At 37.8% G+C, this 18,082-nt stretch overlaps 2 long non-coding RNA genes across 2 annotated transcripts; both read right to left on the bottom strand.

Annotated features, from left to right (window-relative positions):
* Nucleotides 1–945: 945 nt before the first annotated feature.
* Nucleotides 946–4,940, bottom strand: LOC143742557 (uncharacterized). Its single transcript, XR_013205473.1, has 3 exons — nucleotides 4,695–4,940; nucleotides 1,737–1,835; nucleotides 946–1,615 (listed from the first exon to the last, which is right to left on the bottom strand). It is a non-coding gene; the product is annotated as an uncharacterized LOC143742557 (long non-coding RNA).
* A 60-nt stretch (nucleotides 4,941–5,000) lies between these two features.
* Nucleotides 5,001–5,971, bottom strand: LOC143742540 (uncharacterized). Its single transcript, XR_013205455.1, has 3 exons — nucleotides 5,849–5,971; nucleotides 5,215–5,308; nucleotides 5,001–5,104 (listed from the first exon to the last, which is right to left on the bottom strand). It is a non-coding gene; the product is annotated as an uncharacterized LOC143742540 (long non-coding RNA).
* Between the last annotated feature and the right edge of the window lie 12,111 nt (nucleotides 5,972–18,082).

An 18,082-nucleotide genomic window follows, 5' to 3' on the forward strand; every position in this document is an offset into this window, starting at 1 on the left:
CTGACTAGAACGGTTTTCATCAGTGTCTGAAATGGTTGGCATGTCTGCAATAGTTAGACGAATGTGTGTACAAAGGAGACGTCGGGCTGCTGCTGGGAGATCTCGCCTTTGGAGAAGACTGATGATTTTATACTCAAACAAAGCAAGTATTACTACTTAAAAAAATAAGATTACCCCAGATTACTAGCCCACCCCAACACTAATGCACAATAATGACAAATGCTGACCAGCGCTTAATTATATAACATTTTCTTAATTAAAATTATATATTTTGGTAAAACAAGCAAACTGTTGTATTGTCATATGACATATATGTATGAATACACACTAGACAAATGCAGCTGATGTTAATACATACAATTTCATTCAAGCAATGATTAATGCAAGAATTCATGAAATGAATATTTTATTGAAACATGAATAAATATTTAATATTAAACATGAATAAAAATAAGTAAATGAATGAATAAAAGATATCATATCATCACAATAAATAAATACATACACAAGTCAATACCATATGAAACATTGCTTTATTCAAGCTTTTTGTTCTAACAAACTATGATGTATTTACAGGCGGTGAACCCCACATCATACTGCCATCTCAATAGAGGTGTTCCCATTCTACGGGTTTATTTTGATGAAGCAGCTGACCACCGTGCCCACCTTCGCCTGTCTCTGCCGTCCATCATGTCCCTGATTGCTGGAGTCAGACTGGGATCTGACCATGGATGGGAAAGGGACATCGAGGTGCTTGTGTTCCTGCACTGGCTGGCCCATGCAGCATCATACAGGGTGGTGTCGCAGGCCTTCGACATCCCAAAGACCTCTGTGTATAACATTGTGCACAGAATGAGCAAGGCCATCATGGGAATTTTGAGGAGTGTGATTTGCTTTCCGCCTGAGATGACCTGGAGGCAGTGGGAGCAGGATTTGCACAGCTGGCTGGGTCACCAGCTTTCACAGAGCAGTTGGTCCAATAGACGGCTGTCATATCCGTATCAAACCTCCAGCAAATAACTCCCACTGTTACTTCAACAGGAAGCTGTTTCACTCCATCCAACTCCAGGCCATCACTGATCACCGGGGGAAATTCCTTGATGTGTTTGTGGGATATCCTGGGTCTGTGCACGATGCCAGGGTGCTAAGGAACAGCCCAGTGTATGCTGGCAGCCTTTATCCACCTGCAGGTAAGTGCATCCTCAGGGATGGAGGCTCTCCTTGCCTGAGTGCACCCATCTGCCTCATCACCCCGTACAGAGAGCCGGTGCAGAACCCTGTGCAGGCTCGTTTCAACAGTAAGCACTCCCGTGCCCGCAACATCGTGGAGAGAGCTTTTAGGATGCTGAAGACACGCTGGCGCTGTATCTTCTTCAAGACCTTGGAGGTGAGCCCTGCCTTCGTGCCTGAGGTTGTTGCGTGCTGCGCTGTGCTTCACAATCTCGCTCTACTCAATGGGGACATCGTTGAGCCAGAGGATGAGGAAGACCATGATGACGGCCCCCCTGAACCCCACAACCTTGCAGCAAGAGTGGGAGAACATGTGTGGGACAATCTGGCTGCCGATGTGTCTGCGCCAAACATCCCTGTGCCTGCTCTCCATGAGCATGATTACCTTTAAAACATTTAAGAAGATTCAAATGTTTTACAATTCATGTTGTCAGCATTCCGTTTCGTGCCAAATGTAATTTTATAGGTTTACAATTACATGCAAATATTTGTTAGAGCTTTACTACCTTTGTAGTGTAGTGAGCTAAACCACTGAACTTGTTAGCAGACGATTGCTGGTCGATCAGCAAGGCTCTTTACTCCAGGTTTGTCCAGGGTCATTTTCCCTGTAATAAATGCATTTAGTCACTTTGGATAAAAACATCTGGCAAATGCATAAACGTGATTGATTTTTGTAAAGCTTTTTTTGAAACGGTCCCAGGCATAAACGCTTAAAGCTGCTTATTTCGTCAAGGTATTACTATAATACAAAATGTATACATACATTTACTACAATTTCTATTTGGTTGGTGAAAGGGTAAGTTCACCACAACATATACAGGTCCTTCTCAAAAAATTAGCATATTGTGATAAAGTTCATTATTTTCCATAATGTAATGATACAAATTAAACTTTCATATAGTTTAGATTCATTGCACACCAACTAAAACATTTCAGGTCTTTTATTGTTTTAATACTGATGATTTTGGCATACAGCTAATGAAAACCCAAAATTATTAGTAAATAATTTTACCTAAATAATTAAAATCTCAAGAAATTAGCATATTTCATCCGACCAATAAAAGAAGTGTTTTTAATACAAAAAAAGTCAACCTTCAAATAATTATGTTAAGTTATGCACTCGATACTTGGTAGGGAATCCTTTTGCAGAAATGCCTGCTTCAATGCGGCGTGGCATGGAGGCAATCAGCCTGTGGCACTGCTGAGGTGTTATGGAGGCCCAGGATGCTTCGATAGCGGCCTTAAGCTCATCCAGAGTGTTGGGTCTTGCGTCTCTCAACTTTCTCTTCACAATATCACACAGATTCTCTATGGCAGGCCAATTGAGCACAGTAATACCATGGTCAGTAAACCATTTACCAGTGGTTTTGGCACTGTGAGCAGGTGCCAGGTCGTGCTGAAAAATGAAATCTTCATCTCCATAAAGCTTTTCAGTAGATGGAAGCATGAAGTGCTTCAAAATCTCCTGATAGCTAGCTGCATTGACCCTGCCCTTGATAAAACACAGTGGACCAACACCAGCAGCTGACATGGCACCCCATACCATCACTGACTGTGGGTGCTTGACACTGGACTTCAGGCATTTTGGCATTTCCTTCTCCCCAGTCTTCCTCCAGATTCTGGCACCTTGATTTCCGAATGACATGCAAAATTTGCTTTCATCTGAAAAAAATACTTTGGACCACTGAGCAACACAGTCCAGTGCTGCTTCTCTGTAGCCCAGGTCAGGCGCTTCTGCCACTGTTTCTGGTTCAAAAGTGGCTTGACCTGGGGAATGCGGCACCTGTAGCCCATTTCCTGCACACGCCTGTGCACGGTGGCTCTGGATGTTTCTACTCCAGACTCAGTCCACTGCTTCCGCAGGTCCCCCAAGGTCTGGAATCGGTCCTTCTCCACAATCTTCCTCAGGGTCCGGTCACCTCTTCTCATTGTGCAGCGTTTTTTGCCACACTTTTTCCTTCCCACAGACTTCCCACTGAGGTGCCTTGATACAGCACTCTGGGAACAGCCTATTTGTTCAGAAATTTCTTTCTGTGTCTTACCCTCTTGCTTGAGGGTGTCAATGATGGCCTTCTGGACAGCAGTCAGGTCGGCAGTCTTACCCATGATTGCGGTTTTGAGTAATGAAACAGACTGGGAGTTTTTAAAAGCCTCAGGAATCTTTTGCAGGTGTTTAGAGTTAATTAGTTGATTCAGATGATTCGGTTAATAGCTCGTTTAGAGACCCTTTTCATGATATGCTAATTTTTTGAGATAGGAATTTGGTGTTTTCATGAGCTGTATGCCAAAATCATCAGTATTTAAACAATAAAAGACCTGAAATATTTCAGTTGGTGTGCAATGAATCTAAAATATATGAAAGTGTAATTTTATCATTACATTATGGAAAATAATTAACTTTATCACAATATGCTAAATTTTTTAGAAGGACCTGTAAATACAGTCATTATTTATGTGCTTTCATGCTGTTAGATCCCTCTTTTTTATTGTTTAAATACAAAAGGGGATTTTGTCAAGTTTGTTCTGCTGGTTTCATACAATATCAGTCAATGGAGCCCAACTTTCAGAAGCTTCCTGGCATTTTGATGATGCTTTTGAAGCTTCTTAAAGTCTATTGAGTGGTATTGTATTAAACCAACAGTACAAACCTGACCAAAATCACCTTTTGTGTTCAGAAAAAGAAAAAGAAAAAAACAGAGGGATCAAACAACATGAAGGGGAGTAAATAATGACTGAATTATTTGCTTGGGTTTATTAACCCTTTTTTTGCTTGGGTTCACTAACCCTAGTTAATGCAAAACTTAAGGTAGTTTGTGTAAACAGTCTCAAGTTCAGCTTAGGTCATGGAGGGCTATTGTCCAACCCTAATTATACACACCTGAATCAATTTAAACCAATTAATAACTGACTACTTGAAAATTACAGACAGGTGTGCAAGAACTGAACCCTCCATGACCTGCCTTGAAAATCCCTGCATGAGCTCTGTGTGCATTTAGAAGTCATATAATACACTCCAATAAAACAGTTGTTTTAAAGTTGTTTTTTTTACATTACACCACACATTTACTAATTATTCATCACTTCATAAATATTTAATTTATGAATTTTATGACAATCTTAAAGTATCAATAAATTCCTAGAAGTCTATAATGTAGGCTACTGTGAATGCCTAGAAATTGTTTGTTTTATATACATAGTATTGTACAAAAGTCTTAGGCCACCATTTGGTTTTGTTGCACAGTACTGTGTGTGTATGTATATATATATATATATATATATATATATAATTTAATTAATTTTAACCCAAATGTGTAAATGATCATAAGATGTTTTTTGTCATTGAATTTATTTTTTCGCAAGGATTTCAAGGACAGAAAGGAATTTTTCATCCCTTTCTTTTGTTTATCTCTCCTTTCCTCTCTCTCGCTTGCCTCCCGGTGCCATCTCTCTTCTCTTTCTCTTACTTCACTTTCTTGTCTTTCGTCTGTCTCTCGTCTCTCCCATTCTCTTCTGTCCTCCTTCTCCTCCATTTCTCTCCACAGTCTCTCCTCCCTCTCAGCTGCTTTCCTCTCTCTCTGCTCTTCCCTCTCCTCCATCTCCTGGATCAGGTCCTCCAGATCTTTCACCCTTTTCCTGGCTCTTGCTGGCTCTGGCCTCACTGAGGATGAAGAGGATGAAGAGGCCACAGCAACATCCGGCCCACATGAGGCAACGAGGGAAGTGATGGAGGGTCTTCCCCCAACTGCCTCATCCATGGCAGTGTACCACTACTTTGTATTTTTGTTTAAGGTTTTCCCTTCTTTTTTTTTCTTTTTTTTTTTTTACAAATGCTGCCGTCACCCTGCCTTGTAGGTCCTGCTCCACCACAAAAGATCTGCATCAAATGCAGAGAAATCAAGGATCAAAAAAGTGCTGTAATATCTCTGTTGAAATATACTACAAATAAACAATTAAATAGATTTTTAATTATTTCTGTATACTCACTCAAAGCCTTTGATGGCAGCATTCCGCTTTCCGGTGAAGAGGGCTTCATGAGCTACTCTCCACCGGATAAGCAGATGTGTGTGCTCATCCGTCCCTGTAACATCCAGACAAGATTTGTGTTACCTCTGTGATTTATAAGCTCAATACTACATTTACATGTTGATCATAAATGTTCCACACTTTTTCAACAGTACTAATGGACAAATGAAATAGATTACTTATGTTTAGTGACTTTATGTAAATTTATTTATTAAACATTCGTCTAATGAAAACAGTGTTGACAACAGTGAATTATCTTAAACAATAGTACACATACATAACTCAAAAGTCTATTTCATTAGACGTAGAAATATGCAATTCTTATATTAGATTTTCTTACCAGTTGTTAAATAGACATTTAGTAATTGTATTTAAGATGCATACGGTTTAAAATGTATGCAAATCCACTTAGGAGACGTATGTGTCCTTACTGGAGCTCGTCTGTTAGCTAACTTATACATAATAAAACGTGATTTACAGAAAAATCACAAATTTACCATACTATATAGCGTCTTTACACCTTCAACAATTCAAAAGTTTACTGTACAGTAGTTCAACACATGCGATCATTTGATTTGTAATATCTAATACTTACATTTGAAAACGCTCTCGTCCGTCATCATTTGCGTCATGTTCGAGTATGACCTATCCTTCTTCTTTTTTATGACGTATCCTCTCGCGTGGCCTCCTGGGATAGAAGAGTATCCATCGGTTGAGCCAAAGAGTATAGAAGAACAAGAGGCGAAACTCTGATGCTTTTTTGGTAACAGCCACTAGGTGGCGCTTCGGTAGCGCGGCCGCCATTTTGGGGTGAAAATTACAACTGGATCACTGGGCAACAGCACAGATAACAGTTGCTTTATTGAGTATTTACATTTTATGCAATTTTACACATTTACTACTATTATTAGTTACCAACTCCACTAGGCCTGAAATATATATTTTGTATGTTTTACCCATACAAAAATGTAATATATGGCCATACATGTAGGCTACTTATATTTTAAATAGCATGACATATCTATATATTTGACGTATCTGAGAACACAATATATGCCTGCAACATATATGAACATTTGTGTATCCAAACATGTGAAGAAAAGATTTGAGTTCATCCGTATGATACCTTATATCTGCATATATTACAGTATAGTATTGGTTCCTCGCATATATGGACAACATTAAGTATAAATATGTGACATAGGCTACATATTTGTTTCCCACATATTTAATAAATGTATGTAAACATACATGGATGTGATACTGATGCATTGAAATAAGTACATGCATATATCCTACATATAGGATATATCCTACATATCCTACCATATCTTAGGCTACATATACTTTACATTTATGTGCATATGGGAAAATATATGGCACTTACATGAAAACGGCCATTTTTGCTATATTGTTTCATATACGTCTATGTGTTTTATATATATGAATTTTGCATATATTCTCATATAGGCAGCAGACACACATGGGCACTGACATTATATATGTAATTTACTTATATTGACATATATTACACTTCTGTATGGGTAATCCCCTGGATCATGCTAAAAACATGATCTTATAGAACATGATGGACAGTGGCTGTGTTTTTTTTGTTTACATAGTGGTCATTAATATTAGATAGTAGCTACTGCAAAAAAAAAAAAAAGTTGACTGTAAAACTATTCTATTGCTGTTATATATAAATATTGTCCAACATTCCCAATTATCTGATATAGCAATGTTATTTACTTTTATATGTTGGTATTAATTCAGTGTTTGTAATGCTAATACTAAAGGTTTTGTGGGGGGAAAAAAGTAGAAAACTTGTCTAAGTTGTGAAAATAAACTGTTAAAAGGGATTTGATGATCACTAGCCTAGTGATTGTATTCTGTTGTCATCATTCAGTTTGGATTTGATCTTTAATGTAATGTTACTCTAAAAAAAAAAAGACAAAGCAGCTGATATTGCCATAGCGACAGCAAATAGGAAGTGGATAGTGACGGGAAGTCCGGCTCTTTTCAAAGAATCGGCTTTTAGAGCGTCTCGTTCGTGAACGACACATCAACACTGCAGATCGGCGCTTTCACCCCAAAATGGCGGAAGCGTAGCGCTGCTGCTGGGCGCGTTAGTTGCAATGGAACGTTCTATTGAGTTTCGCCTCTTGTTCTTCTGGTTGAGCACTCAAAAATCGAGCCGGAAGCAGTAAGCCATCCGGGAACTTCTCCCCTACTCTTTTGTGAATACTGATGTTTCGAACGTACTGCTTCCTTCACGTACTGTTTTCGCCTAGGAAAGTACCCAGAGGAAAAGAAAATCTGAAAAGAGATCTCCAAAATGTTTCATTTATTTCTCCTAGACAACTTTGAGATCCATATGACACCAAACTGAGACAAAGGTTTATTTCTCATGTGTCTCAGGCTTTTCTCTGGAGCAATAAGATGCACTAAATCTCAATTTAGTCTCCTTTTAAGTTTCAGAAGAGATCTCAACAAGCTCTAATATAATGCTCAGAGTTTCTCAACTTCTGTGTCTCTTTGTGATCTCAGACAGAGAAATCAGAGAGTTCTCTCCATGAACTTTTTTACTTTTTATATACTTTTTTCCACAAGTGCTCATTGAATTCTCAGACTTGGATCACTGTCTTGGTTGTTTCATATGATTAATCCACATGATTTTTTTAATATAATGTATTACTGTATGAATAAATTAATTGTAAATCTTTTATTTTAGGCTGCAAAGACCCTTCTTTTATATTATTTTCTATAAATGATTTGAAATATTTTTCAAATTACACTGCATGTAATTTAGTAAAATAATTTTATTAACCACAAAACACATTGTGAAATAAAAACAGTAATTTATTGGTAACTTGAGAGCAAAGAAATTACAATTTCAACATATCAGATGTATCAAAGTTTAACTGCCAATAACTCATATCATTAATAAATGTAATGTTGTATATTCAGATGTATGCATCTTCTCATGTTAGCCCCAAAGTGACCTTTTTGTATGACAATAGATTTGCCCGTATAAAACAGTTGAGATGGCATCACAGTATAAACTATTTGTCCATCAACATATTTTACATTTTCAGTAAGGATTTTCAACTAGTTGGAAAAATCATGGGCTCTTCTGTTCAAAATAAGATCATATCTTTGACTTTATAATATATTTATTCCCTTTCAAGTTTGTTAGGGAAATGTGCAGCAAACACAATACCAGGCATTGAGGACAAATCAATGAACATCAACTTGCCCAAAATACTGTCAAGTCCTACCACTGTCTTTCTCAAAGGAACTTCCAGGAGGCTAACAATATGGAAACACGTTCCACCTGTCAAAGTATCTTGTAGAAGATGTATGCTTGCAACTGCAAATTCATTCAAAAATGCAAGTTTTATCTCATTCTGACCTTCATTGGGTTCTTTGTAGGAACACAATAATTTAATCTTTCCATATTTGATCTGCGCACCATCTCAAAATAACACTGTGTAATTGTTTCGTCTTTTGGTTTTGACATACTGCTGGGAAGTGTAAATTATTTTCCCTATTTGAGCTCTGTTATATGCCTTGACAACATTACTATGTAAAGCCTGACCAAGAAACTGTTCCAGAAGAAAAATATCATCAGTTTCAAGACATCTATTGAATGATGCCCCTAACATGGCCACAATATTGACAACATTACTTGGTTGATAACTGCTATTTGTCATTCTGGCCAAAAACTCAGTAGTTACTATGTTCAGCTTTATGTTTTGTTGATGCTAGGGAGCGATTGTACAGTCTTTACAGCACTTACCATTTGGGCAGGTATATTCTGGGTTCCTTGTATAAGACGGAGCAAGTACCTATTTTTGTCTTCAAAGTGAAAGCAAGAGTGTGTCCACAGAGGTCCAAGAGCTCTCACACTATCAGCTAAATGGACAAGTAAGTGCAAATTGGCTGTCATGTATCGCTCACCATAGAGTCCACTCATTTGAGAACAGAAATTCCAGAGTAGTTTCTCAGCATGATCTATTTGAGCAGGGGTTATTGACTCCATCAGAAGAATAAAGATTGCTTCACTAAGGAGCAGGAAATGGATGTAGTACAGTCCTGCAAGAATGCCCCGGAATACAACTGGCCCGAAAAACAGCAAAATGTACCGATACTCAGATGCTTTAAAGAACATCCTGTGAGAAGACACAGAACGAGGGATTCGAATCATAAATGGTGGCCTTATTTCTTTGAGACGTTTGTCAACTTCTTTGATTGATCTGACCATACTGAATGCACATCGAGAGAACTCTGTGGAAAACCAGAATGCATGTAGTCTACACCTGTGCCCAAGACCAAATCAAAGCTTGTTAATCTGCTGAGAAACGTAGGTCCCTTCACCCCACGAACAACGCTGTTGGAATCATAGGCCATCTTAGCATAATCTACAAACCCCTTGTGAGTACGAGGCGGGCCTTTTGGATCTATCTTCTGGAAAGGAAAGGCATGGACATGACCTCTCTCTCCCGTCTTCACTGTTTGACCTGGCTGTTCACACTTTAGACACCCAAAATGTCCATTGAATTGAACAGTATTAAGTACCAAAGCTTTTGCAGGCAAATCGCAGGTTCCTGCAATGGTAAAGGCTTTGCATATGAAAGGTTCTTGAGCTCCTGCAAACTGAAGAGAAATTCCTTCTCTTTCAATTTTGTTCAGAGTGCCACACAGTGGTTCAAGCAATGTCAACATTGACGACTTTGAATCCCCAAACCAAACACCTGCAAATATCATGTTTTCTCGTTTCACGGTTCAACAAAATTTAACTAGTTTATGACACAATAAAAAGGCCAAACAGAAAACTTTGAAGACTTAAAAATAGGTATGCCGTCTGTGTTCCACATTAACGAAATGTTTCTGGAATCACTGAGCAAGTATTATTGCAACCATTGCAAGTAGTAAATTTCTGATAGATTTTTCCGTCATATATTTCTTCAATACTGTCATGACACTTTTTATGTCTATTAAACCTGAACTTAAGTTTTTCTTCAAAACCTTCCTGAGCAAACAATCTCTTCAGTTGTGCTTCAATGGAAACAGGAGTTTGACCCCTCCATCAACACATTGGCTTCACAGGTTTTACACTAGTTGTCTGTACTCTCAACAATCATGAAGCATGAGCTACAATATTTGTGCTAAAGCAGAGAGGAGGGATCATCAAAAAAATCTTTAAATTTGTGTAAATTTTTTAGACACTCAGTCTGTGTATCAGAGGGGCAGTGCAGAGATATTAATTTAAGCAAATCACTGAGAGCTTTTCCTGTTATTTTGTGTCTGTTTGCAAAAGTCATTATGAGGAGAAGACTCTCTGCAACAGAAATTGGTGCATTTCTGTACAGTGGATGATCTACAGTGTTTGTAGAGCTTTCGAGTTCTGTTCCCTCCTCTTGGTTAAGCTCAAAACTGTCTTCAAATGATAGGTCATCATCAATTGAAAAGTCTTCATCAAATAACGCATTGTCATCTAAAGTCCCTTCTTCAACAAATTCAGGTAGTTGCTCAGGAAATGAATCCATGTAAATAGGCTGTTCAGGCTCTGATTCAACATTAAGACCAGAGTGATGCATCTCACTTGTGTGTCCATAGCACTGGGATGAATGGTTGGCGTAATGGATGTTACACACATTTGTGTTTGAAGAGTCTTCCAAATTAGCAGATCTGGTCACTTGCTCGGTGCTGCAATCATCTGACCTCCAGTTTGTTGCTTCTAGAAAAAAAAAATCAATTGATTAATTTGCTTTTACTTAATTGGTGAATTTATGGCTTACTAGTCTCAACATGTTAATTTTTCATTATACTTATGCTAAACACATTACTAATTAATTACTAGACTATTAAAGTGTTATAATAATCACCTGAGCTGTCAGTAAACCCTTGACAACCCAAGTGAGGTTTGAAGGTCTCAGTTCAGTAACAGTGTTTTATTGGACACATTAACTTTTATTTGAATTAACGCTCCAGTCGATCAAAATTTAAAGCTTTGGAACATGCGATTTCCACAGAATAAATAAACTACATGCCATCTTGGAGACTGAGGGAAATGGAGTTAGTTGTTTTACATTTTTGCACATGTTTTACCTCTATTTTCCTGTCCTTGTGTGTCCTGCAGAAAACCGAGAATGATAATACATTAAGCATATTTAACACTTGCATGCAAATTTATAAGGCATACCTAGGTTACAACAATGCAGTATATACTCTAGGAAATTCTGCTATAAATTCTCCCCTCATGGGGATTAAAATATTAACATTTTATTGGATCTGTTTAAAAGAGGTGATTATTTACTTGGATGGCCATTTTGAAAACTGTACTTTGTAGTGCTGAACACTACTAGGTCAGACATGTTCTTAATATTTTGCTAATCCCACATATAAAGGTGATCTTGACAGACTGTCATTTCAAACAAATATTTTATTGTTATATAAAATGATTGAGGAACATTGTCAGAACCAATGGAGCTGATGAAATGTAGCTGAGTAAAGAAAATAGCAGCTAAATGTTTTGTTTTACTAGTTACCCACATGAAAAAGACTTTAGTAGAAGTATTAAAGTATATCATATCACAGTAAATGTACTTCAGTTTCAAAAGTGTAAGTAAATTACATAATATTTACATGTATGGGTTGGTTGATTATGTCCTGGCCAATTATCAGATTTGTTATTGACCTGAAACAGTTAAGTTATTCATGTAAATTAATCTAAAAATGTGCTGTTTTGACTCTGAAGCTTCATGTAATCTTTAAAGCAAATGGAAACTGTAGTTATCAGATAAATGTAGTGTAGTAAACATTAAAATATTATTTTTCCCTAAAATGTAGTGGAGTGGAAATATCAAGTGGCAAGTTAAGTACCAACACCTCAAATGGTACGTAAATACAGAACTTGGGTGAATGTGCTTATATTCAATCACTGCAGATGACAATATTAAAACAATAAAATGTAAATTTCCCAACCTTTCTTCTGTATCTTTTGCAAGTATTTTGCTGGCTCTTCACCTTTCTCCTCCAGCGTGAGTTGTACTTCTGCGCCATTTTTTTAAAAAAATATATGTAGCTCCAACTGTATATAACACACACACACACACACACACACACACACACACACACACACACACACACACACACACACACACACACACACACACACACACACACACACACACACACACACACACACACACACACACACACACACACACACACACACACACACACACACACTCATCTTCATATCTGTATTGTGTGTCTATTGTCTGTATTTTTGTATTGTATCTGTGCATGCACCATGTCGGAAAACCACCCAGGATTCTTTGAAGATCCCAATGAGGTCAGGGGCCATATGGCTGCTGAAATTAGCAAGGCTCTTCTCTGTGAGGCCAGGGTGAGAAGTTTTGATAAACTTACCACCATGTCTCTGAAAATCACTATTTACATATTGTTTGTTTGTTGTAGTTGCTGTTGAGGTATGATGTTCTAGACATTTAATGGACATTGGAGTAGTGTAGTATTTTATATCTTGTAGTTTTAGTTTTGTGTTTTTTATTGTTAGTTACTTTGGAAAAAAGCGTCCTTTCTATCAGAAAACATTAATATTTGATTTTCATATAGGCTGCAATGGCAATGGGAAGCCATGTCCCTCAAAAAAGAAAGAGGACTAAGAGAGGGAAAGCAGTGGCAAGCGCAGCGGCCACAAGTAACAGACGTAAGAAACGTCAAAAAGCAGAACGTCGTGCATTAGGTTCGTTGTTTATAGCACTGTTATAGTTTAATAATGATAATTATCTAAATGTTGGTGAGTGAAAAGATGGTTTGAGCTCACTGAGCCAGATGTATGATGGAATATTGTTAATTTTCTGGACTAAAATATATGATGCTTTACAGTAAGACCCTGATAGGATAGATAACCTATTGTATTGGCCTTTGCAGCTTCTGAAGTTCAAGTGAACACAGTGTCTGAGGAAATCCCTCAGATCGAAGGTCTGCTGCTGGTCAAATCATGTCAATCATTTTCATTTACGTCACTGCTATTGCCGGACAGCAGAATGGCTGAAAGAAAGCATGAAAGTGGAGCACAAAAACGTAAATTACTAAAGTTAAGAGAACAACGGGTCCAAGATATATTGAAAAAAAATCCTAAATTGACTGGATATAAAAGTGGTTCCCCCCCCTGCAATATTACATTTTCAGTATTCATAACACACTGCAGTGATGCTGGTGATGTATTTAAGTGTCATCTTCATGTGTAAACACTGTCATCCATCGATCAGTCTCTTACACTGAGCACACAGGGGGAACCGTTTTACCCGCTGGCCCAGAAAAAGTGGTCTTTTTTCTATATAAAATAACTAATATCTGATTTATAATCTCTCATGGTATGCACAGTGCACGGTACACGCATGCGCTACTGGTTATCGGCTTATAGTAAAATAATGAAAAAAGGTTTTTATTTTATTTCTTGCGTTTGAATGAGATCGAAGCATTTATGAGGTAAGTTTTGCTGTGCTATTTTTTTTTGGTGTTGTATTTAGTATATTAAATACTATGATGCATTTTTGTCATGATTAATAACATTACTGCCATTATTTTTTAGTAAATTATGGTGATTGTTTCCTACTACTTATTATAGTGATAATTATAGTGATTGTTTCCTTTCCTACTAATTATTCCCATTGTGTAGCTCATTTAAATAGTTCTACATTACAAGAAGTCTAAACACTTTAAGTAAGATTCAATTTAGACCTTTTTTATTTTCAGAATGGATCCTACACAATACAAGGAAATATTAAACTACAAAAGTAGTGGAGAATACCCCGAGAAATTATCGAAAGCAGAAAAGTATGTCATTCGGCGACGTGCTCATCACTATGTTGTCCAGGGTAAGACTGTAACTTACAGTTATTTATATTTTTCATGTATCCGACAATATTTGGCATTGCTATTAGCATAAAAAACATAAATGTTAGCGCTGCAGGTGTCCAGTTTTCACTACAGCCAGAGGCGTCATTCCCCATTCAAACCTAGGGGGCTTGTGCCTGTGCTAGAGACAGACGCGCAGAGTGCTCGTCATATAACTGTTCAGTGTTTTCAAACATATAGCCTAGTTTATCTTATGTTTCTGTCTGACATTTAAATACAGATAAGTACTTTTATGCTTGTGAAGGTGACTAAAAAATGTGTTCAAAAGTCACGTAACACAGTCTCATGGATTTAAATAATAAATAAATACTCGTTCCCTAACTCAGGGAACTGAGGTTACGTGAGTAACCGAGTAGTAATTTTTATTTTGGTGTTAGTTGATACTTCGAGGTACGTTTTTTTCAACATGAAACACAAATAGTTCTGTTGTTAGGAAAAAGAAAGGTGACCTCTTAAAAATACTAAGTGCATGACATCCATGATTTAAAAAAAAAAAAATTAATAGATGGAGTACTGTTTTATATCCGCCATAAGGGCACAGAAAAACAGTTGAAAGTAAAGGTGGTCAGAGGTGCTGCAGAAGCAGACAGCATTTTTAAAGAATTCCATGCCAGTGAGGCAGGTGGGCATAGTGGCAAGGAGAAGACAATACATGCCATTTCTAGCAGATATTATGGGATGGCCAGGGATCTCAGTTGACATCGAAAACTGGGTGAGTTTTACTGACATTTTGTTACATTGTATAAACAGTGCCAGTTCCTATAAAAAAAAAGTACTCGTATGAAAAAAAGTATGAAATAATTACTAAATAATGTTTTTTATTCCTCTCTTCAGATTACACTGTAATAAGTGTGTTTACTTATGTTTATTTGAAATACTACTTTTTAGTTTGCAGAAAAACTCCTGACAGGCCAGTCAATAGTCTTCGCAAACACAGAAAAGGCAGTAAACCTTTTAAGAAAAAACTTGGCAATGAAGCTTATGCAGGAATCAGGTAACTGCTGGTAAAGGGGTATTACTTTAACAAAATGCAAAAAAAGTTCAGTTTGCAAATATCCAAAGTACAAATATTCTTGTTCTTTATGTTTAAGCACATTGTGTTTTGTAATATTATGATTTAATTAAAGAAGAAATGGTCAACTAATGCTAGAAACCTGACTGTTCACCTGCTAACCTATATATACCACCCCCCTGACATGTGCCACTGTAGCAAGATAATGTTATTCACTTCACCTGCCAGTGGTTTTAATTCTATGGCTGATTGCTTTATGATTAATCCAGTGTCTAAATGTTATTGACACTCCGTACACTTTTGTAGAAGATTTGAGTGATCTCTGTAGGTTCTGTGGAGAAGAAAATCCAAGTGACCCAGTCTTGCCACCTGCTTGGGTAATGGGACTTTTTTAAAATTAGTTTTTAGTTTATTTATTTTAAAAATAGTTGTAACAGATTAATCTAATCTAATGTTGAAATAAAATTATTTTGTGACATTATATTTTATGATCATTCAGATTGCCTGTGATGGATGTGACAGGTGGTACCACCAGTCATGTGTTGGCAACCCACCAGCAGAGGCAGATTATTATTGCCCAGCTTGCACTACATAGACCATGGTAAATTATAGACCAAGATTTTTCCTTATCTTGTTTAGGCTCTCTATCCTGCACATGTTCTCTGACACAACTGTAAACTATCATTTATCGCAGTGTTCATCCACTGCATTTGCGCTCATGAAAATTACACCTGTTGATCCTTTGCTATGATCTCTCTGCTATTTAAGTCTATAAGTTTTTCCACCTCTTTGTCAGTTTATTGTTTGACTGTGGTGTGCATGCTATTTATAGATGCTCTACTTTGTGATTTACCCACCTTGTCCAGTCTAGCCTAGTCCTGTCCTTTCCTGTCTTGTGTGTCCATCGTGAGCTCTGCTCAGTGAAGCTGCCTGCAAGACTGCTTCTCTGTGCTACTGAGTCTGCGCTCATATGTCCCTAAGTGTATCCTGTCTACAAGCATATCTCTTACACTCCGCTTGGTTGCTGCCAGGCCATTTTTGAGTTTCCTTCTCTAGTTCTGCGTCCGCCAAGATGGCCGGTGAATGGCAGACCGCCAGACTGCCTTATGTCACTGAACAGTAAATCTCAGTAACCAGCTTTCGCTTTTTGGTCCTTTCTCCACATTGCGACAAAGCTGAATTGTGAGTTTTCGAAAGTGTGTATGTTGTTGAAAGTATGTAAAGTGTGTAGGTTTTGTGTTTTTGTTTAATAAAAAATGTTTATAGTTTAACAGATTCAGTGTATTGTTATACATCCCCTATTATACACTTAAATACATCACCAGCATCACTGCAGTGTGTTATGAATACTGAAAATGTAATATTGCAGGGGGGGGGACCACTTTTTCTGGGCCAGCGGGTAAAACGGTTCCCCCTGTGTGCTCAGTGTAAGAGACTGATCAATACAATAACAACACAGATTACTTATTTGTGCAGTGCAATTTAGTTTATTTATGTCTTCAGCAAAACGACACACACGCAGTAATAAAAATAATAATAATAATAAAAATAACGTATAACTAGAATTAGCAAGTACGATGTAACGTTATCTACATCTGATTGAGCCATAAACATCTGAAAATATACATTCTATGCTTTAAAACCTGCATGTAATTGCGAATTAGCAAACAAACAGCGAAAAATGTACATTACTGTGATGGAGAATAAGTAAAAACACCGCGATGCACAAGGAGCTTGCGCGGAATAATGACGTGAGATCATGATTTTCGTCTTGCTGTTGCGCATGCGCGCTGAAGGGGAAACAGGGGAACTCAATTTTCCGGAACACCGGAACGGAGCTAGCTGAAACGCCTGCAGCTAGCTCATCATGTAATCGGTAATATTTCAGGGAATTTGGGGAGTTATTCCACAATGCAGTGTTTCCTCTATGTTTATTTTATTGTGGCGGTGCGCAATGGCAAAATTTCTTCCGCCTCGCTTTTTTTTTTTTGTCAAAATGTTCGCTTTCTTCCGAGTCGACTATTAAACGAACAGCTCGCGGGACGATTCGTTTAATAGTCGACTCGGAAGACTCGCGGGGTGCTCGGTGTCTTCAGGGCTATCATCCACTCGCGAGGCAGAGGCGCTGAGAGGCAGAGGCGCTGGCGCCCTCCTAGCAACGGCGATTTGGGTTCGCGCTTAAAAACGTCACTGCGTCCGCGGGAGATGGCTTTAAAAAACGCAGACACCAAGATCAAGAAATAAATAACTATGGCTAACATTACAAGAAACATCAAGGCTCGAAATCAAAGCCATTTTGGTCGCATATGCTCCTGAAATATAATCTGTGCGACCTAAAAATATATTTGGGCGCTGACTACTACGTGAAATTTAGAAGGCTGATTTGACTTACTTGACTGACAGGACAGCTGTTTCGGTGGTTGCCTAGCAACATAAAAAACGCAGCGCACTGCTCGTTCTGTGTTATCGAACCTGAACAACGCGTGTGATCGTCTCCATAAGAAGATGAAACGAACCCTGACAGATTTCTTTTGTAAGCCGTCACCTAAAGAGGTGGAACACGCCTATGCCGATGGTGAGAATTTTTTCTTTTTTTATTATTAATATTAATACATAGCTTATTTATATAGCAATGATTAATATCATCAACTGCTGGCTAAACTATCCATCATCTGCTGGAACATTTATGGATGTACAAGACCAAAACAAACCAATTATGTGGCTATTTAATATGCACGTGAATGACGCAATCTTTATGTTCACCTCTTCATTCTTGATGATGATGCTGGTTGTATTCTGGCCCTCATGACCTCTGAGTCTGACCTAGGACTAGGTATAAATTAAGTAAATTTGCACAATGATATGCTA

Source organism: Siphateles boraxobius, unplaced genomic scaffold (genome assembly GCF_051911475.1).
Source record: "Siphateles boraxobius isolate OS27281-9 unplaced genomic scaffold, OSU_SipBor_1 19, whole genome shotgun sequence".
NCBI lineage: Eukaryota > Metazoa > Chordata > Actinopteri > Cypriniformes > Leuciscidae > Siphateles > Siphateles boraxobius.